Source organism: Cricetulus griseus, chromosome 4 (assembly GCF_003668045.3).
Source record: "Cricetulus griseus strain 17A/GY chromosome 4, alternate assembly CriGri-PICRH-1.0, whole genome shotgun sequence".
Classification (NCBI taxonomy): Eukaryota; Metazoa; Chordata; class Mammalia; order Rodentia; family Cricetidae; genus Cricetulus; species Cricetulus griseus.
In genome coordinates, this window is record NC_048597.1 from 31,561,289 (window position 1) to 31,588,442 (window position 27,154).

Here is a 27,154-nt window from a genome sequence, read left to right on the forward strand (position 1 = left end):
GTAATGACCATTGATTATACCCTTAAAAATTGTTTTGGGAGCAGGTGTAAATAAAGTGACTTGCTTTTATTTTACCTTCATCAAGTATTACTGTTGTTAACAAAATTGTATATATAATTTCTTTGCACAAAATGGAATCACTCCTATACCTTTGAATTTGCTTTATTTTCAGAAGGGAGTTTAAAGTGCAACATATTATTTGATATTTGTCTATATAGTTATTTTTTCTATTTTTTATTTAAATTACAAACAAGCTTGTTTTACACGTCAATCCCAGTTCCCTCTCCCTCCTCTCTTTCCTTGCCTCCCACCAACCCCTCTATTCCATCCCCTTTCTACTCCCCAGGGAGGGTGAGGCCTTCCATGGGGGAATCTTGATGAAGGCTCTAGGATGGCATATAAGACAGTCATCAATCTGATTATCAGAGAAGGGCATTTGAGGTAGCCTCTCCAATATTGCTTAGATTGTTGGTGTCATTCTTGTAGATTTCTCGACATTTCCCTAGTGTCAGATTTTTTTTCTTAAGCCTATAAGGCTCCCTCATAATACCTCTATTATGGTATCTCTTATCTTGCTCTCCTCTATTTATTGAGACAATGACGCTCACTGCCCTATAACTTGCCAACAAGATGAGGCTAGCTGGCTCACGGGCTCAGGATTGGCCTGTCTCTTTCTCCACATTTCTTGGATCAGTCTTATATCACTTTTTTCTTCTCAAGTTCTAAAAATAAAACTCAGGTCCTCTACTTGCAAGTCCATCACATTAACAACTAAGCAATTTTGTCTTCTGAACCTACCCTATTTTAATTTGCAATTGACTAGTTTAATATATGAACTGTCCTTCCCTGTCAGCTAGTGTTTGTCACATCCTCCAACAAGGAAAATACTGAGGAATTTTCTTTCATAATTTCTTGCATAAATTTATCTGTTCTAATGTCAATAACAATCTTTCCATTGTTTGCTAGATTTTCCAAAGTCTGTGCATATCTTCCACACATTCCAATTCTTACTATTTATTTCCAAATAGAAGCTTATTGGAACTGTGTCCATGTATTTGTGTTCTATTGGCTGTTTATGAATTCTTTCAAAAGCAGATAATTTCAGAAATTCAGAAGTAATTTACAATATTTAGTGACAGGGGTTCCTTTCCAAGTATCTTCTTATATTGTATACATTAAAGTTGGTTGAATCCATACTAGTAATATTATATAGTACATATAAATCTAAGGTCAAAATAAAAAGGAAATTTATCTGTTAATCAGAAATAAATAAGGACAAAATTCCAGTGTTGGTGTAATAGGCAACCTTGGTTATCTATTTGACTGACTCTGTGATCTAGTGAAGATCTAGCAGGCGAAGACTCCTGTGAGGGATTTATTTTACATTGTTTGAACTGGAAAGGCTCATCCTAATGGTGTGTGATGCTTTCTATTGAAAGGTCAGGTAAAAAGACACAGAGGAAAGAAACTGCTTCTGTCTGCTTGTGTTCATCTGGCAAATTCATCTGTTCTTTTGCTTCAGATATATATATATATATATATATATATATATATATATATATATATATATCTGAGATTATAATCCATGTTTTGAGCTTTCCAGGAAGACCAACCTCTAGGAGTTTTCCAATAATCTTCCAGGCCATCAGTATCAAATTGGCATTGTTGATACATCCATACATCCAGTTGCTTCCAATGCACAACTACTGGAAGGTCAGTGTCTCCAATGTTTGATTACCCCAAATGTATTCTGTAGGCCAATAGCCAAACTAATAAATCCCCATATATAGTGTGTGTGTTTAGTATCTATGGCTCAGAAGAAATAAATGTGTGTGTTTCAGTCTATCTGCTTTTTTTTTCCATATATAGAACCTTGGCTAATATATTCAATATTCAGGTTTTGAGGAAATAGAGTCAATTGCTTAAATGTCTTTAAGGTTTTTACCTTGAGTTTTCTTCTGAATTGGTTGCAGGTTTGATTGTTTGTTTTGTTGTTTTCTTACGTATAACTTCCAATACTTTTAATTGGCCCCATGACCATAAACAGAATAAGAGTTTAACAAATCCCCAAGAAAAATGACTATTCTTCCAATATCAGCAAGCTATACACTGCAAATGTTAAAGTACCCGTTGGTAGCAAACAAAATAATCTCTTTTGGCAGAGTCTGAAGTTCCCTCTTTGTCAAAGTTATGGAGGTCAACATGGATTTGAAAGTGTCAAGCAAATACAGGTAGGATAGAAAACTTGCTTAGTCAGATTTATTGATGTGATGCACTTGAATGGAAACGAGCGTGTGAAATGTAGACTCAATCACCTGGGATTTTATTGAAAAGTCTAACTCAAACCCAGCCACAGTCACTGCTTTGAACATTGATATTAAATGGTAAAATCTCCTTGTGTAACTGTAGGGAATAGGTTCTCAGAATCTAAGTCTCGGGAGAATGAGAAAAAATTATGCTGTTTCAAATCACAGCATGGTTGTTTATGAGAGGACAAGGTGCAAACTGATAATGAAATGCCATATTTCTATAATTTTAATGGGTCTAGATGTGAATATCAGTACTGAGAAGGAGAGAAAAAATGAGGACACTTTCACATTAAAGTAATATGACAAACACAGCAGAATTGAATTCAGATTTTGATTTTTCAATTATTTAATGACCTGACAGTGAAGGACATGAATGTAAATCCCCCAAGACCCATATGAAAGCTGAACACACAGCACCACTGCCTGCAACACCAGCATATGTAGGAGGAAATAGGAAACAGTCAGGAAAATCTCCCATATCTGGAGAGCCATCAAACTGCACTACATTGTCAAAATAAATATAATGATTGCCTCAAGCAGAAGGTGAAGATCAGCAACAAGACTGTCATCTAACTCTGACAGGTGCTCTATATCACAAATGCATATGTGGTGTGTGTGTGTGTGTGTGTGTGTGTGTGTGTGTGTGTGTGTGTGTGTGTGTGTTTGAACTCAGTAAGACTCACAGGGCACAGCTTGCCTAGTGGTCTGTTTTTAGACATATCCTCACTTATTGCCCATGCTAATGTTTTTGTGTCCATTTCCAGAGCCATATTTTAATAGCACATGGCCTGAATTCTAGCATATGATACCTGTTAGATACTGTCTTTTATGAGAACTATGAATCTTTGAAGCTTTAAACATCATATACTCTAAGGAAAACGATTCATAAAATCAATTACTATTTCACTACCTCTCCACTGACACATATTTTTATTTAAAATTATTTTTGAAAAATTCACTTACCCTTAGTTTGAACATTCATGAGGGTTTACCAGGAGAACTGTGAAATACAGTGACTGTAGAAAAGAATCATCATCCTTCTCACTTGTTTCAGATCTATAAATCATGCCAGGAATATTGTTTATAGATGTGTTTCCAGTTATTACCAAGTCTGGGGCCCTTAGAAATCCCTGTAGCCAATAATCAATGCACACTTATCAACCTCAAAGCTATCATTCTTTCAGTCAGTCATTTTATATTATTCCTGTTAAGTCTACTCCATGCATAAGACAATCCTCCGTGTTTAATTCTATACAGCTTCCCTTGTTCTTTCCTACAGTTATCATTACTAATGTATCATTGCACCAATTATTAAATATGTGTGTTAATATATCTTTATAATCTGTCTTCCATCAAGTTCTTATGATATTTTGGTTTAATAAATTACAATCAGAACTTTGCATTCATAGTCAAATCTTTTCCAATTTCAAGCTTATGAGTTACTCTTTAATGCTTATTTTTAGTTAGCATTCAGTAGCTACATACAGCTTCACCTTTTAGCTCTCACATTAATCTTATTAGCTTAAATGATGTTTCTTTCTACAAAAAGAATTAGTGAGGCTGGAAGCTCATGTCATGTAACTTGCTCTAATAAAATCTTTCATCTCCTACACACCCATTTAACCTCTCATCTTAACACTAGGTCCCCTCTGCTAATGCTTAGTAACTTAATGATGTGAGGGGCAACATGATTTCAATTCACAAGGCAGATATTCTTTCTCTGGGTGAGGAAAATTTATAGAGGGCAGAACAGGAACTACTAATGCCTATGGTTGTACAGACCTTTTACTTTTATTATACTAGGCCCAACTGTTCTTTCCAAAGAAAATCCTAGACACATCCCTCCAAACTAAGATTCATATGCCAAGTAGGGTAGGATACAGCAGATAAAATGGGAAAGAGAAGTATCAAACTTAAAGACGATGCTAAATTTTACTGTTGTTTGGCATTTTTACCCTTAGAGATTGCAGTGTATTATGATATTCCTATTAATGAGGTATGTTGACATTGACAGTAAAGTGTAAGTCTTCCCTGTATTGTCATAGATGTATTCTACAAATATTGGATCAGAAGTAAGGAATGAAAGAAAATGTGAAATAAAAGAGTTCAGATATCATATCCCTACACCATCACTGTGGAATATATTAACTAATAGGAGAGATAAACAGCAGTATGAATAGACTCAAATACTTTGCTAAGCTAAAAAGTAACCCAAAGGAAAAGAAAGGACCTATATTTTGTATAATTTTATCTATAGAACCATCTAAACAAGTAAAAGGATCATAGACATACTAAGAAAACTCAGTGTCAGGCATGAGAGAGCATCTTTTGAGTCTTTTACCAAAGGATTCCCACAGACTCCCCAAACAAAATAGGTTTTTGCCATTGCCCTTGATGCCTTGCAGGAAAGAATAAAATAAAATGTGATGGAGGAAGCACACTGAGAAAAGAAGATTAGGAGGACTCAGCCTGGATGTGACTTGGAAGCTTCCTTCCTGATGACTAGTACATATAATTTAGTCAACTGTCTATGGCTCAGAAGACTAGGGATCTTAGAGGAAAACATACTACTAAAATTTTCCTTAATAAGTATAATTCTTAAGTGTATACTCAATACTTTCCTTATATCTGCAGACAAGGGTAGCTCTCACCCTTTATTGATGGAGTTCCATTTACAGAGGATCATGATCTCTGCTGATGATAGACTCTTATAAACAAACAAACATAAAGAAGGGGGGAGTGGAGTAGATGAATTGATTTTTTTAGAGAGAGGGTCTTTCTACATTCCACTGGATGTCCTGAAACTCACTCTATAGACCAGTCTGCTTTTGAACTCATAGAGATCTGCCTGCCTCTGCTTCCAAGTGCTGCTATGAAAATTGTGCAACATCATGACAGCCCTGTTTTATAACTGACATGAATTATTTTTTCAAAATATTGTAGTAAACACATAAAATAATGCAAAATGTACTTGAATAAATTGTACTTGAATAAGACAAAATGGCACTATGAGGGTGCCATTATTTATTTAAGAAGTAAGTATTTCTGAGATATCATATAATGATGTAGATACATTTCACATGCAGAATATGTTTGATTATAGATTTTATATATATTGTGTGCCAAGGAATCCATGCTTATACTCAGAGTTGCCTTATAGAATTGTATATGTTTTCTATCTTCACCCTGTATTTCCATGTTAGTTTAAACATTCTGCTGTTTTATCTTCAATCAGCAGAATCTAACTTTATTTTCATCTTTCTATTTTAATACTATTTAAACTAATTTACTATTTTATTTTCTAAAATACAATCATAACCCGACTTTCATGATATAAAAAATTACACTTAATTTCCATTTCTTTTAATGCAGTATGATGATACCTCAATATAATTTTAATTTTCTATATCACTTCTCCATTCTATACTCATTTAAGCAAGATTTAACTATCTATAGTAAGCACCCATGGTCCAGATTTGAAAAACATGATCCTTACTTTTCTTCAACTTTTATTTCTTCCATTCTTTTCTTACATCTCTTTTTCCTTTCTTTCTTTCATTTCTTTCCGATGTCTGTTTTATTAGCATGTTAAATTGCATGCTGTGTGTTGTGACATTTTTAGGCATACGTATATCATATTTTCATAACATCCATCCCTTAGTATCCTAAGTCATCCATGCTTTAGCCATATTCCTCCTCTTTTTAGCCCCTTCTATTTTCATTTTTATCTCTTCCTTCCACTTGAAGAAGAACATATTTAATCAGTCTTTCTACATCTGGCTCATTTGCATGATTAATGATTTCCTTTTGCATCCATTTTGTGCAAATGACATTATTTCATTCTTCCTTACATTTGAGTAATAATATTCTGTTGCATATATATGCTCAATTTTCTTTATCCACTTATCCATTGTTGAAAATTTAGAGTAACTTTATAACCTGGATTCTATGATGAGCTCTAGGAAAACATGGACATACTCATGTCTTGGCAGCAAGGTAATTTTGAAACTATGGATAAGAATTCCTGAGTAATCTAAATCTATTTTGTCTACCAACTACACTTACTTTTAAAATTCATATGTCTCTTCACATTACTCATACCTACTATGCTTTAGCTAGGGTTTCTATTGGTGTAAAGAGAATTCATGACCATAACAACAATTATAAAGGAAAATATAATTGAGATTGTCTTACAATTTTAGAGGTATAGTCCATTAATATCATGACAAGAAGCACAGCAGCATTCGGGGAGACACGGTTCTGGAGAAGGAAGTGAGAGGTCCACATTTTTGACCCTCAGGCAAAAGGATGTAAACTGAGTTCCACACTGGGCATAGCTTGAACTTATGAAACCTCAAAGCCCACCCCTATAATGGCATGTGCCCAGCAACAAAGTCACATCTACTCCAATGAGGCAATGTTGCCTAATAGTACCAAACCCTATAGGACAAGTATTCAAACACAAGAGTAAGTCTATGGGGGCCATAACTATTCAAACCACCACACTCCACTCCCTGGTTCCCATATGCTTTCAGCTATAACATAAACAAAATGTATTTTATCTAACTTAAAAAGTCCACAAAGTCTATCATAATATCAATAATATTTAGCAGTCCAAAATTCAATGTCTCTTCTGAGATTCATGTAATCTTTTGACTGTAATCCCCTATAAAATAAAAATAAAAAACAGATCAGATATTTTTAACATATAATAGCCCATGACTATCACTTTTAAAAGTTAAATCCATTCATCAACACTTCTTACAGAAGAAATAGCTTGTTAAATAACAGAATTGCTTTCTGACTTTTGTGGTCAGAAATTTAGATGGTATCATTTCTGTAGATACATTTTAGAAGAATTATTTTGTGATACATGCAATGTTAATGGTCATGCAAAGATATTGTCTGATGTCAATGGATCATTAGTGTTGTCTGAAGTGGTTTGTCTAAAGTGTATTCTCAGATGATGAGTGTGAATTACCATGATATTGCTAATCACTTCTCCAAGCATATGTGGATAAAACATTGCTAAATACATCCTAATCTCTACAAATTCATTTTCAATTTTATAAAAGGGAGAGTAAAATAAATAATAAAATGGCCATGCCTTAATATACTCATTTTTAAATTTTTGAATTTTCTGAAGTACAATTATTTTTAAATATAAATATGCTTGTCCAAAAGAGAAATATACTGCTTATGAGAAATCATGTTATTAATATTTTGAAATATTTTTTCCTGGCTGGGAAGCAGTGATTACATCAAATATCTCAGTTTATAAGTCACTGAAACAGAACCAATTCCCAGCAGAGGATAACTTGCTGTCAGCACTGTTTAGCTCTTGTCCTAATCCTTGCTAAACCAGTTATTCTAATTAACATTTCAAACACAGATCCCTGAGGATAGGTTCAAAGCACAATATACTAGTGTTCTTCAAAAGGGAAACCCCTCTTCTGCCCTTCAGTAAACCCTTATTTTTATGGGCAAGATTTATCGAGTTGCACTAAATATTCTTAAGAGCTAAGACTCAAACCTGCACTTTCATATGTGCTGGGCATAGAGTGAGCTGTTTGTTATATTCATTACATCTAAACTGAGAAGTAAGTTAATTCAATTATATTCAGTATATTCGTAAAGAAATTTCTACTTACTGTTAAACCATAATTGCCCTTATTAATTAGTGAGAACATATTTGAAAATTTTGTATATATGTATATATATATATATATATATGTGTGTGTGTGTGTGTGTGTGTGTGTGTGTGTGTACATAAATACATACACACATACATACATCTTGTATTTTTACAAAGTGAATGTTTTCATACCAGTGTCAAATTGAGAATTGTAAAATGTGTGTGTGTGTGTGTGTGTGTGTGTGTGTGTGTGTGTGTGTGTGTGTGTGTATGTGTGCATGCATGTGTGTTATACCTTCTGCTGCCCCTTTAAATGTCTGTCATATTTCTCCTAGTTGTTCTCCTTTGAAAAAAGAAACCACAGAGAAAACCCACAAGGAATTAGCCAAAGCAAATGATTTTGAGTCTTCTGAGTGAATGAGAGTAATTTTGATAATTATAAAACCATTATCACACTAAATGCCCTGCTCAAGAGGCTTTCACACCAGCATTTCTGAGCATTTAATGTATGAAGATCCATGATCACAAATGGCAAGTGCTCAGGAATGTGCCCAGAAATACCTGTGATGATAAGTCAATTGATTATGAATATGCATTACTTCCCCAGCAATAACCTGTTCTTCCTTGTTAGCTAAGGCAATGCTTTGGGGTAATCCTCATTGTTCTTATTTGTGCAAGTAATAAATCTTTTCTCTTGCTTTTATCTCCTGGCTGTGCTTACTGAATTCGCATTCACTTATCAACAAACACATTGCATTCAGTTACTCAATGAACAATCTAAACTCTATTAATAATAAATTATACCTGCGAAATGTAGTTCAACAGCCCCCAAAACCACATTTATGCTAAATATTCTAATAATTGTAATGACAGACAAGAACTTCCTGATTAGAGTTGAAATGTTGCAAATAAGAAGCAGATTTTTCTTGGACTATCTTCAATAGCCATTTAATGTCCATCTTTTAGATACAGAGATATTGGAGAACTTTGGAAACAATCAAAGACTTCAAAAGACAGTAATTATAGGCTAAAAAGGATGCTTGAGAGAGAAAGAGTAAATTAATCCCCATATATACTTGTATACACATATATACATGCATATGTATGTATACATATGCATACACCTACATATACACACACATGCATACACATACATATGAGTTCCAGGAAACATGGTACCGTCGAACTGCTTTGCTGTTTTTTTTTAATGTATTTATGGTAGAAACTAAGATGAGGTATGGGGTGGTGACTGACCTGGTCAGTCAGTTGGCCCAAACATGTATTCAGATATATCCTCTCTATCTCAAACATGAATGTGTGTATAGCTTTTTATCCAGATAGGCATACTGAGGAACTACCAAAGAACTGCAAACCAGAACTCTCTTGTGATATTTTTGGATTCCAGCATGGACATTCTCTTTTTGGTGTGTAATTTCTTTGGTTTTTTTTTTTTTAAATTTCATTTTACATTCCAATCACAATTCTACCGCCCACCCCTCCTCCCCTCCCCACTTCTCCCCTGACCTTGTCCACTTTTCCCCATAGTTAAGTGCTCCCATGAAGAGTCAACAAGTCTGGCGCATAAAGTCGGGGCAGAACAAAGCCTCTTTCCCACAGCATAGACATTCTCAGCAGTTTTACTTTTATGGTACCTTCCCTATCTGGACAGATTCTATCCTCTGTTCTCATTGTCTTTACCTTTGTAATCCATATTTAGTACAGAAATATATCATAAACAAAAACAAAACATAACTCTAATTCCAATTTGTGCCTAAAGACCTGACAATCTGTTTGAATACAAATGTTTTTTTATTTTTTTATTTTTTTATTTTATTTTTTGGGACAGGGTTTCTCTGTGGCTTTGGAGGCTGTCCTGGAACTAGCTCATGTATAGCAGGCTGGTCTCGAACTCAAAGAGATCCGCCTGCCTCTGCCTCCCAAGTGCTGGGACTAAAGGCGTGTGCTACCACCACCAACCTTAGATACAAATATTTTAAAATGTCACTGTTTTATGAAAGATTAGCAACATTTCAATTTTTAAAAATGAACATTTTGCTATCCTGCTTTCAAATACTAGAATTAAGATACATGAAAAATACTTATTTCCAACATTTAAGTAAATATAAAAATAATCATATCCCAGTATATATGTATCTACAGAAGGTATATTGAAAGGAATGGGCTTCAGGTCTTAGTATTTATGGATAAAGCAGCATGATTCCTAGAGAATATAGTTCAAAACCTGTAATAAGTTTTGTAATGAGATGGAAGTTGTGGATGCTACATTTTATGTTGTTCATTTTTTGCCATGCTTCTTTGTGTTAGTCATGAGTCCTGACTTTTATGTGCCATGTGATACTCAGCATATCCCTAGACATTAGTAGGAATAAAAAGCTTGTTTGGTCTAAATGAAGAGAACAATAAGGGAAAACAAACAAAGGGAGAAACCAAATCTGTCAGCAAGTTGAGTGCAAGAATCTTGACATCAGGCAAATCTCTTCTTGTATCTTGTTCATTAAAACTGGTTCCAACTTATCCAGAAGTCTCTGGCTTGAGGCAAATTTATACAAAAATATTTAATTATATTGGTTTGTGTTCTTTTTTATTATCTTTTCTTTCCTTTTACATAGCAACTTAATGAACAAAGCTGCCTGGAAGATATGCATGAAGAGGTATTTCATTGGAGTTGCAGAGTATGCCATAAACTACAGTGAAGACATGTATTGAGGAGTACATAAGCACATCTTAGATGTGATACCTGCTCCGAACTACTCATCCAATCTCATGCTTCAACTCAGAAAGGCTTTATTACCCTCTGTATAGAAAACCACAGTAACAACCTCCCCTTGATTGTTTTGATTGTTGAGGAAATCCGTTCCTGAGTGGATTTTGCTGTCATTAATTGATCAGAACCTCCAATTCCTGAGTTATTTTCATTTGGGGGAGGAAAGCTGTTGAATACAGGACACCTCTTGAATTCTTATTTTTCCCTTTTCATGGGGTTTATATTCAGGATATGATGATGATAAAGGACACTATTGAACCTATTCAATATATTTTTTCTAAAACAATAAATAAATAAGAATTCCCACCATGTAAATTACATCATGGATGTTAAATGCAGTTTCTGTAAGTTTTATTACTTCCTACTCAAGAAATAAGAAGCCTTCTTTTGGCTATTCTAACATATCACATTGTGTAAATTCTGTTATTTTGTATTTTCTACAAATTCTTCAAAATTTGCCAAAAATAAAGAACCTGTAAGTGTAGTTGGATGTTTTCTGTCCTGAATTGTCCCCCTGGACCTGTTTCTCTCTCACTTACTGGTCCCTGCTGCCACTTATTAAGCAATCTTTCTGAGGCTTGATATTAATTATAATTGTTTGGGCTCTGGCATATTACTGATTAGCTTTCATGATTTTTTAATTAACCTTTTCTATTATACTATATTTTACCACGAGACTTCTGGCTTGTTGCCTCACATCTTGCTTCCCCTGTGGCAATATGGCATCTCTTTGACTCTAGTTTCTTTCTCTCAGTATCTTTGGGTTTTCTGCCTGGCTCTATTCTTCTAGGCCACTGGCCAAATCAGCTTTATTCATCAACCAATAAAAGCAACACATATTTGCAATTACAAAAGGGCAACCCATATCATATAAACCATATGCATTTCTTTAAAAATAACCACAGTCTCATTGTAATTCTCTGGTGATATCAGTAGTGTATCAGTCTTGATAACATATTTGTCATTATCTTTTCTCTACTCAATTTCATTTAAAGATACAAGAAAACTCAATTGAGGAGATGTTTTTCTGGTATACTTTAGAGCTAAATGGTAGTCCTTAAAGTGATGTATTTTTTTTCTAAAATTTTGCATACAATCTCATTTTGTTTTACATATTTTTACATTTTTATCTAGTACAAAGTTTTGTGCAATATTATGGCTGGGGCTAACTGTTTCCTTGATAGGTTCCAGAATCACCATGGGTATAATCGACTGGACAGCCTGTGAGAGATGACCTAGGTTAAGTTTGCTCTGAGGCATGCCTGTTAGACATTGGAAGGAAAACCATTTTGCACCAAATCTAAGCTTAAGGCATTAACCACATTTGCTATTTGTGCAAATACATACGGGTACATAGGCAAAATCATTATTTGACACTAAGATTTCATGCTGTTTTATAATTTTTGTCTCTTAAGCGTTTAAGATAGGATATTGCTGCCAAAGGAAAAATATATAAGACAAGGCAGTTTCCAAAGTTTTGATGTACATAATTTGTATTTTCCCAAATAAGAAATAAAAAAGATTGGAAAATATATTCAGTGATAATTTGGGCATAAATCATTTTAGATATGTAGTAATATTTCAATTAATCCTCTTGTAGTAATTCTATATTTGATTATATTTAATTTAAGTAGAGTGTTACCTGCTTGCTTTCCCTTTCCTCTCTCCCAACCAAAGAACATAAAGTCACTCTCATTTTCAGGATAAATTATGAAAATGGGTTTGTCTTTATTGCAATGATTTATTAGAATAGTGCTTTGAAGAGTTAAACTGTGTGATGAAATTATATAGACATGGCTTCATTAGGATTCTCAAATAAATGGAAAAATCTAAAATCGCCCTGAGCATAAAAAAATCCTATGCAACAATTTTATAAAGTAACAACAGCAACATGAACAACAATAACAAAACAGGTCTGGGCTGACAGGATGGTTCTGCAGATAAAAGCACTTGATGATCAGGCCTTATGGCCAGAGTGGATCTCTATGTCCCACGGTGGAAGGAAAGCACTCCTCTTGAGTGTTGTCTTCTGTCTCTGCACCTGTGCTGTGGTGTATGTGCACCTGCACATGAACTAATAATCAAATAAAATCGAGAAATCTCTTGTGACTCTAACAAACACCTATTTACAAAGTATTTAATCTTACTTAACAATATGTCTTTATAAGGCTTTTGTTTGTCTTTTCTGTTACCTGATATAAACAGCAATTTTGAGAAAATAGTGCTTTTTAGCATTCAAGAATGTTTTTATAAAATGAATGGAATGAAAAAAATGGTGAAAGTAAGATAATTAGCTATTTGGGCAAAAGAAATTTTAAAAGATATATGTGGTTGGTTAAAACAAACAGAAAACCAAAACCATTATCCACAAGTATCTTTTGGAGTGTATATGCTCAATTTTACCTATGGAACTGCCAGGGTTTCTGAAACAAATGCTAATGGATAGAGGACACTCCATCTAAACTAATTTAAGAAAAATTATCCCTTTAATCTAAAGCGAATATATTAATTTAAGTAAAATTATGCCAAATAGAATACGAAAGATATAATCCAGTCTCAATTGCATAGACTGCATCCTCAACCGTCCCTGACTGTAGTTTCAAATTTGTTCATTGAGGATGCTCTTGAGGCCTTTTCATTGTTCTACTTATATGTAACATTAAAACCCTAACCATGAATAGATTAGACTGAAATTTTAAAAACATGTCAAGAACTCTTAAACAGGAAAAAACACAACTGTGTCATCAGACATCATGTCTCCCAATCATTTAACAGTGGATCTTTCAATGTAAATAAAACAATTTTCATAGTGCCTTATTACTCGAATAAGGTTTTAGGTTTTTGATTCACTTCTAATTACAAGTAATTTTTGACAGTACATTTTTAACTAATTACAATTCATCCATGCAGGATAATTGCAATATAGATGTTTATCAGCCAATCTGGTGCCTTCATTCATAATTCATATTATAAAATTGACATTCAATGCCTCACTACAGATGTTGACATTGAAAAATCTAATAAACATTTAATTATTTATAAGTTTACATTGCAATCCTTATACCAAAAAAGCATTTAAAAGAAGTAATGGACAGATGAATACAAACGGGAAGTTAAATTTGTGTTAAAAACGTATTTACTGACTCTTAATGGCCAAGCCATTAGCCAAGTCCACGATTAAAAGATGTGGTGTCTAGACTAATCTACCACTTACTTAGAATAATCCTTTTCTCCACAGAACATAACTAAATAGGTTGCAGACAAATGGTTGTGAAGAAATCATATGTAGTCTACAGTCACTTTCTTGTGTCTCAAATGATTGCATATTGTACTATCTCACTGTGAACAATCCAAACTTAAACTCTCACATGTTTTAATGGGTCCATCCTCATAGATGTGCCATAGCTCCTATCTTTCCTGTGTCTGTCTAGAATGACTATTTTCCTGTTTCCTAACAATATTCTTATGCAATTGTAGAATTTATATCATACAAATGTATAACCTAAAATCAAAGGATGCAAAAATAAAAGTATCTTATCATTTTTTCAATACCAAAAAAGGTACAGATGCATGTTTATGTATAAATCAAACAATTGTACACTTTGTTGTAAGTAAATACAAAAGGAAAGGAATGTGATGGGGCAAAGCCTTTGAATAGGTTAGTATCATCATTTTATATGAATGTTTAATTTAGATAGCATTAGTCTTTCTGTTATCCACAGATCATTGTAAAAATAAAAGTCATAACCTTGTTCTTGATGATGGAATTTTTCTTTAAGCTTGTAATTTCAACATATAATTTATACTAAAAGTATTAAATGTATTACATTTCTTCATTTTAATTCAGAAGTAATGATTTACTTGTCTCCACAGTTAACGATAGATTTGAGAACCAAGTAATATTTGATGAGGCGTGTATTTTGAATATAAGAAAATGTATTCCCCAGTCTGACATCTGGAGAACCAGCACAGGACCAAACCAGGCCCCCGGAACATGGGTATCAGTTGTGAGGCCTGGGCAGTCTATAGGGCCCCTGGCAGTGGAACCAGTGGATGAATGGACTTTGGAGCCCATTCCCTATGGAGGGATACTCTCTCAGCCTAGACACAGGGGGAGGGCCTAGGTCCTGCCCCAAATAATGTGTCATACTTTGATGATCCCTCATGAGAAGCCTCACCCTCCCTGGGGAGTGGATGGAGATTGTTGGGAGGCATGGGAGGATGGTAGGGAGAGGGAACAGGGATTGGTATGCAAAAATAAGATTGCTTTAAATGTAAATAAAAAATTATTTAAAAAACTAAAAATGAGAATATAGTTTTCAATGCAAATATCAAAGTCAATAAGGAAGTGTAAAATATTGGCACTAGTGAAGTATGCAAAGAATTGAAGAATAGTATGGTTATCTTTGAACCAGCATTAATAGAGTCAATGGTTAGAAAAAAAATAAAATTAAAGTAGATTTGGTATGCTTTTATTAACTTTTATGGATACTTAGACTCCCTAAAATCTTCCTGGCTCTGTTATTTATCATATTTGAGGTCTCTAAATTAATTGACCTCAAAATTGAAAGCATTAATGCATTTATTTGCTTAAAATCTTATTTTTAATGAGGTAATGTAAAGTTTACTTTATGAAGAGCATGAATTTAATCTTTCCATGGAGACCAGAAATATTTGCGGCATGCTATACTGAGCATAATTCTGCCAGGTGAGTTTTACAGAGAAAGTCATTAAGAAAGGAAAATTAAGTAAAATTGTTCTGGGAATGATTCATGTTTCTGTTCTTCTAGAAATACACAATATTGTGCTGAGTAGGTTATCCTTCCTTCTTTACCAAAATAAGGGATGTGTTTTGTGAGTTATTGCATTTTCTGTGAGTTACAGTGACTGCAGAGATGGAGAAAAAGATAACCAGCTTAATAATTATATGTCCAATAGTTTTCACTAAGTGTGTACTAAGTGTACCACAATTATTTTCATTGATGGAAGAAAATAAAAAATCGAATAAACTATTCAATGGATACTTTGTAGTTTTAAAACTGGTTGCATCATGTTTACAGATGGAATTTGCTATTGTAAATTGTTTGAAGTATACTTTCATTTTGTTCCCATAGTCTAGAAAAGAAAGATTTTGTAACTTTAAGAAATATTTATATCTCAGTGATATCTATAACCTATTAGTACCAATTAATATCAATAATAGATTTTCACCTCAAGTTTATTAAATTTTATCTCATTAGATTTGTTTATTTCTGTGTGCATTCACATGCCATTTTTCAAAAGTAAAGTGAATGTAATTACTATATATAAACTCCTGTGTCTTTGGGTCTTTAAATTTACAAATTCAAAATAAAAACTGAATATATAATACAAATTGAATTTTATTGCTTTAATACAATAAAAGTTACTATGTCCCAGACCTCTGTAGATATTCATCTATACTTTGCATGACCTGCTTCCACTTTTTATAACACTTTCTAAACATGATGCTGATTGTGGAATTTGAGGCTTATATAAATGGCATCTGTTAATAATGGAAAGTTCCTGGGCTAACACCAGGTCTGTCTGAGTATGCCATGCTCATTCATCAGTGCTCAGAAAGGAAGCATGTTCCTACATAGTGCCATGAAGTTCTCTGATTCCCACTGATGTAATGAGTACATCTGTATCACACAACATGATGAAGGTGATCCAAGATAGGCAACTAGGGATAATCTCATATACTTTTCATAATTTAATGCACTCCAAAACTCCATAGGACTTATCCCTGAATACATCCTTTACAAATATATATATATATATAATATATATATATATATATATATATATATGTACAGTTTTGTTGAAAAGCCATAAATTAGATAATAATCTATAATCAAAACCATAAATTATCTGCAAAGAAAGTCAGAGACTATGTCCTTGACATTGAAAGTTATTACACTATTAAAAATTAGCACTGCTGTGATCTGTGGTTTCCTTAATTTAGCTGTTCCCTACATCTCCCCTTTATGTAATGACATATTAACATATTTAATTATATATTTTTATACTACAGTTTTATGGTAAAATATTTATGGAAATCAAGACCATAATTACTTGTACAATAAATAATGCTGTAATTGATTTTTGGCATTATATATATATAGTGTTATTTTTATTCCTAACTGATTTAATATAAGATAATTGCATAATTAATAATTAAAGGAGTGACAGTTGATTTTACATTGGTATTATTTCCATATGAATCAAATCAGGATTCCCATACAAACATAACACAAATAAGAGAAGAGGGGAGAGGAGGAAATGGAGGACCAGAAATATTGAGTTGGGGGAAGAATAGAGGAGAGCAGGGTGAGAGATAATTTATCAGAAGGAGCCATTATAGGTCCGAGGAGAGATCTGGCACTAGGGAGATTTCCAGAGATCTACATGGATGACACAAACTGACAATCTAGGCAATGGTGGAGAGGATAACCTAAATTCCCTTTCCCTGTAATGAGACTGATGACTACTTCTTATGCCATCCTAGAGCCCTCATCCAATGGTTGTTGGAAGCAGAGGCAGACATCCACAGATATGCACTGAACTGAACTTTGGAACCTAGTTGCAGAGAGGGAGGAATGAAGATCAAAGGGGTGGGGACCAGGCTGGTGAAATCCACAGAAACAGCTGGCCAGAACAAGGGGCAGCACATCGACCTCAGACTGCTGTCTGGGAGGCCAGCACAGGACTGAATCAGACCCCTGAACATTGATGTCAATGAGGAGGCCTCCACCCTCTAGGGGAGCCCTGGTAGTGGATGAGTATTTTTTCCTGGTGTAAGATGCGACTTTGAGTGCCCCTCCCATGTGAAGGGATGCACTCTGGGCCTGGACACATGGGGGAGGGCCTAGGCCCGGGCCAGGATAATGTGGTGGACTTTGAGGAGCCCCAGTCAAGGACCCTACCCTGCCTAGGGAGTGGAGGGTAGATTGGGTGGGAGGCAAGCGGGGAGGGGGGGTGTTAGGGGGAAGAACTGGATGGAGGGTTGGGGGAGGGGAGGGATAAGGGATTGACATGTGAAGCAAGCTTGTTCCTAATTTGATCTAAACAAAATTAATTACAAAAAAATTTATTCAGTACTAAAGAATTATCAACTGGAAAAAGCCTACATTTTATTCATCTCAGCAGTCTTGCCCACAAAAGCTAATATTAACTAAAAAAACAAACACCTTCAGCTATTTTTTTAGGTTTTTATTTATTTCCTTTTTTCTTTAAATTGGAAACAAGCTTGTTTTACATGTCAAACCAAGTTCCCTTTCCTGCCCCTCCTCCCAAGTCCCCCACTGAACCCCTATCCCATCCCCTTTCAGTTACTGTTGATACACATAAGAAAATCAAATGCTATGATGTTCTAGGTATAGGGATTATTTTTTTGACATTGTAAATTAACAATAATTACCCACTAAGATTCAAAAGTGTGGTATGGGTTTCTGGTTGCTTTCTGCTTTTAATCAATATTGCTGTCTTATAGAGCTACCACTAAATAACTATCCACTAAAGAAATGTTACTGGAAAACTAATATATTTCAATAAATCAAAGAAAAAGTAACAAACAACAGAACCTCCAGCTTATTTCAGAAACATCATCATAACCAAATTCAAACAGTACTCATTTAAAAGTGAAAATAAATATTTGAAAAACATATTATAATGTTATTTAATCTAGAACCAAGAAACAAATCTTCATTTTCACATAAACAGTGAATTATATTTTAAATGATGATGATTTAAAAATAGTTAGATATCTTTCTTTTAATTCTAGTTGTTCAATTTAAGCATTTTGCCTTTAATGTTTATTTGACATCCTTTGTATCTTTGCATAATGGTCATTTGAACCGGATGCCCAGAGAATTACTGTTAAATAATGACTATAATTTGAAGACCTGTTACAAGAAATGTCCTTTGATCTGGCAAAGTATCAGCAGAAGATAATAGTTGTTCTACTTGAGAGTAAATGATGATAACTCTTTAGAGTTCCTACTTAATACATTTTCCCCAAAATCACCACTGTAATTGTTCTTTCGATTCAGGCTCCGCCTAAGATAATGAAACATCCCCTAAAGCATGCCAAATAGAGGTTTCCAAGGTGAGTAGTTCTAATGCATTACTTTCTTATGCAGTAAGAAACTTTATCTTATTTATGGTGGAGCCAAATGACCCTTGATGGATGCTAAGCTAGTAAGCACAACTGGAAGAAAAGAGTGAAGAAACATTTTGCTTATACAAAATGTGCTAAAATGGAGGAACGGGGAACTTAACATTGTGCTTCTGTTTTGGCAAAGTTGTTGGAAGTAACAGTAGACAAATAATTAGTAAAGAAATCAGAAAAATGCAGATGATCCCTATCTTGCTAAAGACACTCTACTGACCAAGGCCTGAAGAGGAGCATCTAACAATTGCCTGTGCTTGTGAAAACAAAACAAAACAAAACAAAAAAAATAGCAAAAGCAGCAAAAACAGAATATTTATATTCCTTTGCCATCCTCCCAGAATGCATTCTATAAGTCTATCACTTAGAATGACCTACATTGATTTTTCACAATTTGTATAGGTCAGAGGTCCTACTGTAGTTTGACTGGAGTCTTTATTTTACAAAATTCATTTCAAAAATGCTTTTAATAAGATACATGTTGATGGAATTCTTTCTAATCATTCTATTCCTCCAAGATCTTCCTACATCTTTCCCTATCCAACTTTGTACTTTTTTCTCTTTATCAAAAATAACAGAAAACATACTAAAGGCAAAAAGTACTGCTAGGATGGATGGGTCCTGTTCTAGAATGTGGATCATATACTTAGTGTCACTCCACTGAAGAAAAAGAGTTTTCCCCTTTCAAGGAATTATCAGTTGTAAATAGCTTCCTGGTGGTAGTAGTTGTAGTGATTGTTTACACTTATTCTCAGTGTCAGCATATTTTTTCTGTTAAGAAACTACAGGTTTCAGCCAAGTGTTGGTGGCGCATGCCTTTAATCCCAGCACTCGGGAGGCAGAGGCAGGCGGATCTCTGTGAGTTTGAGACCAGCCTGTCTACAAGAGTGAGTGCCAGGACAGCCTCCAAAGCCACAGAGAAACCCTGTCTTGGAAAAAAAAAAAAAAGAAAGAAACTACAGGTTTCTTGGACATACTTTCTGTATCTATTAGTTCATATTAGTATCATTCCTGTTATTCTCTGGTAGATATTACTTATGGGAATCATCTACAACTTCCAAGTATTACAAACTTTCTACTTCTGCATCCACATAGATCCCAGAGCACAGGCAGAAAGGCTTTGATAATGATATCCCACTTAATATTGAATATGCCTAAGGATTTTAGTTTCTACACATTGTCCAGTTATCCATTTCTATTTAAGATTTACTGTAAGCAGAAGTTTCTCTGATTAGCGTTGAGTGATGTACTGAAAAATGGCATTAGGAGTTTTATTACTATAATCCATTTACAGAATACAATAGTGGGTTTCACCCTAGGCCCATTCATGACCACTATTCTCAGTGCCTTGGTAACTTAATAGTGCCATACCTTGGTTCCATTTCATTGATGAGTCTTAAACACAATTTTTTTTTTAAAAAAAGCTGTAAATCTAACAACATTTGTGCCATGATTGTACCAGTATATATTGCAGGCAGGATTCATTTGGTCTCATGGTTTTTACCTGAGTGAAGTTGGTTATTTTTTCCATCAGTAGCATGGATTGTAATTTCCAAAATTTATGAAGCCTATTCAGCAATGAAGATGCATCTAATTGGGTACCATCTTATTTCTCCATTTTCAATGATAAAAGTAAATTATTTCTTCCTACCATCAGGTTATGAAGAATAATCAATAGTCTTTTCAATAGCCTGTGAGGTTTGGGCAGGGTGTGTGTGTGTGTGTGTGTGTGTGTGTGTGTGTGTGTGTGTGTGTGTGTGTGAGTGTAGGGGGGGTTCCCCAATAACTCAACAAGATGTGGCCCATTCTAAGCACTGGAGGTTTCCCTTAGCAGCATAAGATGTGTAGCTGGGCGTTGTCTTCTGCATTATATGGTGACTCCTTTTAAATTCAAATTATATTTACATATATTTTAGGAATCGTATATACAAGTAGTTCTCTATATAGCTGTTACAAGTTATTTAGTGCTGGTCCTCCCTATATGTCATGTTCTCCCATTCACCTCCCTATTTAGCCTCATATTCTAGTTTTCCTTTTATCCCTTTATAACTATATTCTATCTACTCTTCCTTGGAAGTTTTCCTCCACCTCCCTGGCTCCTTCCTAGCTACCTAGCCTCGGTGGTTATTTATATTGAAACACAGTTATCTAAACTTTAAAGCTACCATCCATATATAAGGGAAAGGATACAACATTTGTGTTTGGGGGTCAGGATTAGTCCACTGAGCATGTTGCTTCTAGCTTCATCTATGTATTTGCAAATTTTATTTTTCTTAGCAGCAGAGTAATATTCATTGTGTAAATATGTCATGTTTTTTATTAGCCCATCATCAGTTGTTGGAATCTGGGCCATTTTGAATTTATGACTATTATCAATAGGGCAGCAATGAATATAGATGAGTAAGCATTTTCATAGTAATATGTAGAGTCCTTTTGGTATATGTCCAAGAATTGAATAGCTGGGTTGTGAGATAGATATATTTTCAGCATTTAGATGGACCACCACACTGATTTTCATAGTGTCTGTACCAGTTAGCACTATCACCAGCAATGAATATTTATTCTGCTTTAGCCTTATCCTTGCTATCATCTTCTGTCCTTTGTTATATTGATCTTGGCAATTTTGAAAAGGGTAACAGGGAATATCAAATTAGCTTTAAAATGCATTTCATGATGGTTAACATTGTTTTCAAAGAACTAAGCCAGTATTTTGCTGGACAGTGTTTCTATATTGAGGGTCTATCAGAGCCTTTGTTTCTATTGAATATTTGCTGTCTTTATACCTGCAAAATTCATGGCAGATTTCTTCTTCAATCCAACATTATAGTGTCTTTTTCCTGTCTATTAAATTAAATAGAAAGTGTTTCTTTTTGTCACCTCACTGAGTGATAATTTATAAGATAGATTATTTTCTCATACAATATATCCTGATTATAGTTTACTCTCCTTGTATTCCTCCCAGATCCTCCCCACTTCTCCTTTCTTCCAGACCCACTGCCTTTCTGACTCTCATTTGAAAGGAATAGGTTTCTAAGAGATAACAATAAAACATGGCAAAGTGAAATACAATTAGATGAAGCAAAAGCTATCACGTGGACCAGGTGTGTTTTCTACATTGTGCCCTCAAGACGTGTTGACCTAATGGAGGCACAGAGCAGGGCACTGGTCAAATAATGACTGGCCTATTTTGAGGCCTGAGCCACTAGAGGGAGCTCATAGCCAAGACTGCCTGGATTTCTAGGAAAATAAGGCTGGGTGACCATTGACCTATAATATTATAATACAAAAAAAAATCAATAAAATTATTCCTAAGGATATTCTGCTCTACTCATAGAATGGGGCCTAGACAAATTGACATCAGAGAGGCTTCCTTCCTTCAGCAGCTGATGGGAGCCAAAGCAGAGATCCACAGCCAAACATGAGGCAGAGAAGCCCAAATTGGAGATCTCCATTGGGTCTCTCCTCTTGGGAGTTCAGGTAAACCCTTTGAAAGAGAGGGAAGAAGAGTTGAAGGGGGTCAAGGACACCAGGAGAACACAGCCCGCAGAGTCGCCTAAGCTGTGTGTTCATAGGGGCTCATAAAGACTGAAGCAGAAATCGCAGAGCCTGTGGATCCACTAGGTCTTCAATTTCTAACGTTCCTGAACCGATTCATTGCTTTGTCTCAGACCCAAACCTCAGCAGGCACCAGAAGCTAAACCAAGGTTCCCCTTTCCCAGGACAAGTAGACTGAAGGTGGACCGGCTCCTCTTCTACTGCTCCTGAGATCCAATACTCCCTGTCTTATCCCCAGTTCTGTACCAGGGAACCAGGTGTAATCTAGCTTTCCCAAGGGAATCACAAAAACCTTCTGATCCAGATTTTCTTCCCCCAATTTACCCTAGTATCTCAGCCGCAGGTGTCCGCAGTTGAGATACTGGTGTGATCCCTGTGATCACAGCCGATGAGCAGGTCAGGAAAACAGGCAACACAGCCGTCACATTCTATGTAAAACAAGAAAGGAAACAAACCAAGTGAAAGAAATGCATACACCCTGCAAAGACAAACCAAGAAATAATCACAAACACGGGTGTGCCCCTGTGGGTTAGCAGTGGGTGCTTTCTGGAGTTGGGGGCTGGAATAAGGCAACTGAGTAGAGCCAGGGAGGATAGGAGAAGATGGACTGTGGATCTGCAGGAGATGTTGGCAGGGAGAAGGAAAGCTGCATGTAGTGCCCTGTTGCAGTGCTGGGGATGATGCTGGTGTAGAGGATTTGGAGGGGAAAAGGGAATGTTAAATGTCTTCAGCTAGGTTACCTGTTGCCCCAATGCCCTTAGCTCTCAGTCAATGCCTGCTGGTGTTGGAAGCAAGATAATGGGATAAGTTGGGGCAAGAAAGGTTGGAGAAGATATTTGCTATTCCTTAGAGATGAGGTCAGATAGAAAAGGGAGATCACTGTGGGTTTCCTACTACCGAGGTTACAAAGAGAGTGAAAGGTCTTTTTAAATGCCATTGAATTTGAATTATGTCATTAAGGTATGCTTTAATACAATGATTGTATTTATAAAATTAGATTGTCCTTGTAAATGAGAAATTATTTTTACATGAGCTTGTAGACTGAACACTGTTAATTAACCCAAAAGAAGAAAGTTGCAACCACAGAGAGGTACCTCAGAAGAACCAAAACTTTTGTTTTTACTTACAGACTCCAAAACTGTAAGGAAGGTAATTTCTGTCATCAGAACAATACAGATTGTAGTTCTTGGTTAGGATAGTACTAGTATAGTGCAATCGGTTTCAAATGTACTTATTTCAACTCATGGTATAGCACACAACTTCCATGGAAATGACATCTTGCTAGATGTAGACAGAGTCATCATGGTATCAACCTCTCCAATAGATTTTCTCTGTCTCCTCTTTTGTTCCTATTGTTTCTATCTCCACTGCCTCTATTTTACCCTAAATAGAAATATTCAAATAATGAAAATACAAAATGTAAGCATTGGAAAAGAATTGTATTTCTAAAATCTTATAAGGAAATAGGTAAAATAATTATTTAAAATGAATACAACTCTTCATAAAAATAGCATTCTAGAATATAGATATACAAAAATATTAATTCTGAAAAAGTCGCTAATGCAAGTTAACTGGAAGAAAACAGAAACAAAATTAATAAATGGTTTTGCTTGCTTGAAAGGCAGAGAAAGTGGCTGCAGCTGGCACTGTGAAAGTGCCATAGCTTTCTCCTCTGATGGGTAGTGGTTAATTTCAGGGATATCTAGAATATAATTATTGGAGAAATGCACTCTTTGACAGTCTCCCTCTGTGAGGTGCTGGGTTTCTGCCACACATATTGTTTTGGTTTTCTGAGCCGATTCTCCTTTTTCAATCAGTTCCACACTTTGCCTTCTTGTTTCTGGCTGGAAACCTGTGCTCTCCTGCCCTCGGGCTCTCACACCACTGCACTCTTTTCTTCCAAATAGTTTTCTGTAAAGTTCTGCAAACATGATTTTCCCATAGGCTATAGCATAGTCAATATTGGGGACTTCATTTAAAAAAATAGCTTGCTCTTTGGTAGGTTTTTTTTTTTTTTTTTACTTACTTTTAACTGTATTATTTTAATGCCTTTGAACATTGAAACTTTGTTTGAGAATAAATCCCTTGCTTAAATAGTCAGATGTTTGTTACATTAAATATGCCAGTGCTGCTTAACTTTTATCACAAAAATCTTTTAAAAATGTTGAGGAAAAGATGGAAAGAAAATAATGATGTTTGACATATTATGAGATAATATTATGTTACTAGTGTTACTTGCATTGTCTAGGCCTGAAAATTCAACCTTAAGTGTTTTCCCCCATACCTCTCAATATTAGAAGTGGAAGTTTGTGTTGACTATTGGCTCTTGGTGGGGGTCATGGGGATGTACCTGCTGGGTTTATTGATAATTGGCTGCCCTTTCATTTCATTGCAGTCTTCACTCTAAGCATGTCTGTCTCCAAAATAGCTTTTCTAGCTAGTCATTGTGGTGCACATATATACAAAAGCAATGTTTGGAAACTGAGGCAGGAGGATCACTGCGAATCTGAGTGCTATCCGTCAAGCAACATGCCAGCCAGAACAACATAGCAAGATACTGGTCAGATAAATCAACTAATAAAACAAATTCATTTATAAATAATTTTTTTCCTATTAGGAAAATAACCAGATAGGAATAAGGCCCAGTGTATTCACTTCTACTTTCTCATTTATTCACAATTTCAAGTAGATTACTTTCTTAACTTCCTTTATATATGGGTATTTGTGTGTATTGCTTACCTTGCTACTGTTACAAAATATTTAACAAAAGAAACTTAGCCAAAAGGGTTTGTTTTACTTTATACTTGTAGATGCTAGAGCTCTGGTGGTAGGTAGGCATGGAATGGTGGCAGAGAAGGTATGGTCACAGGAAGTGGCTAGTCACATATTATCCAGGAGTTACAAAGTGACAAATGCTAATTCTCAACCCACTTTCTGCTTTTTTTCTTCAGTCCAGGTCCCTAGGCCATAGAAAGATTGAACTTACATTAAGGGAAGATCTCCCTTCCTCTATTAATTTAATGTAGATAATCCATCCCAAACATGCCCAGAGATTTGATTCTGAAACCTAACAAATGGATAATGGTACCCACCATAGCATTATCTTTTCTAAAACTACTATCAGTTCCTTCAGGTCTATATGTAAGGAATGGAATTCAGGAAAGGAAGGTAGAAGTCTATAATATTTTCAATAATAATAAGATAACTTGCTGTGGAACAATTGTTGTACACAGTAAATGTGAGTAGCTCTCATTGTTAAATAAAACCTGATTGGCTGATAGCTGGGCAGGAAGAGATTGAGCATGAGAGACAGAGTAGAGAATTGTGGGAAGAGGAAAGGTAGAGTCAGAAAATTGCCTGGCAAACACAGAGAAGCAAGAATGCTGTTCTGAGAAAAGGTACCAAGCCACTTGGCTAAACATAGATAAGAATTATGGATTGCTTTAAGTGTAAGAGTTAGCTAGTAACAGGCCTGAGACATTTGTCACACATTATAATTAAGCCTCAGAGTTATTATTTGAGAACAGATACAGGATGGAAACTTCTGATTACAGTATCTGTCTAAAGGAAAATTTGTATTTGCTACTGTCTTGATCATTCATTCTTCTATCATATTTATTACTGGATTTAGCAAGATAAAATGGAGTCATTTTCTGTAGCCTTTCTAACACAAACTTGGTGTTTTAAAATAATAATAATAAATTATTATAGTTTTGGAAGTCAAAATTGCAAAAATAATCTACTAATGCTATAACAAGGATATCCATACTCCATAACAGGTCAATATTACTAGTTGTTATTTTTATTATCCTTGTTATATTGTGAGATGGACTCACACTAGTGGGTAAAGAAATTGCCAAGATGGCCAGAACCTGATGAAGCATTCAACAAGAACTCATCACCATTCCCAGTCTGGCTATGTGCTTGTGTAAATTAGAGAAAGCATCATCTGGAATTACAGATGTAGCTTATAGGAAACAAATGTGCTATGAATATTTCAGCAAATGCTTAGCTGCAGATAAATATTAAGAACAGTAAATGCAAGCAAAATCTGCAAAGAGCCTCCACTAAACATGGGACTGTTATGCAGGAGGGACTCTGAGAGGTCCTGTCACAGATATACAGCAATGCAGATAGGGAAGGCGGGCATTAGCAGACTCTACAACACTGCTCAGCTTGTTTGTCCTACCACTGTGTATATGTATTTGAGCCTCAGAGTTATTTGAGCATCTGACTACATTGTTTGCAGAGTGCCCACTGCAAAGAAATGGGCCTAATGTCTTTCTGAGTGTCTCTATAGATCCGCAAACACAGTCACATTGGTGATTATGGCCAATGGTCTCAAGATATCTACATTTAACTATGATGCTGTCGTTGGGTTTTGCTTACACTTTAATAATGTGAATTTAAAAATCTTGCCACAAATTGACTGATTCACCAGTGACCAATCAAGTGAGATCAATAGGCATAAAATTCACAAGAATAAATTTCAGATATATTTAAAGTTGCAGTCATTTGCACTCTATTCCTCGTTCAGCATTGGAACACCACATGGAGAGTCCCATTAATGTTTTAATTGCAATAATCTCTTCTTCCTATTTTTACAACGCAATGAATCATTATTATGACACATTTGAAGATTTGTTTTACAAAAATGAAGTGTAAATCAGTATCAGTCA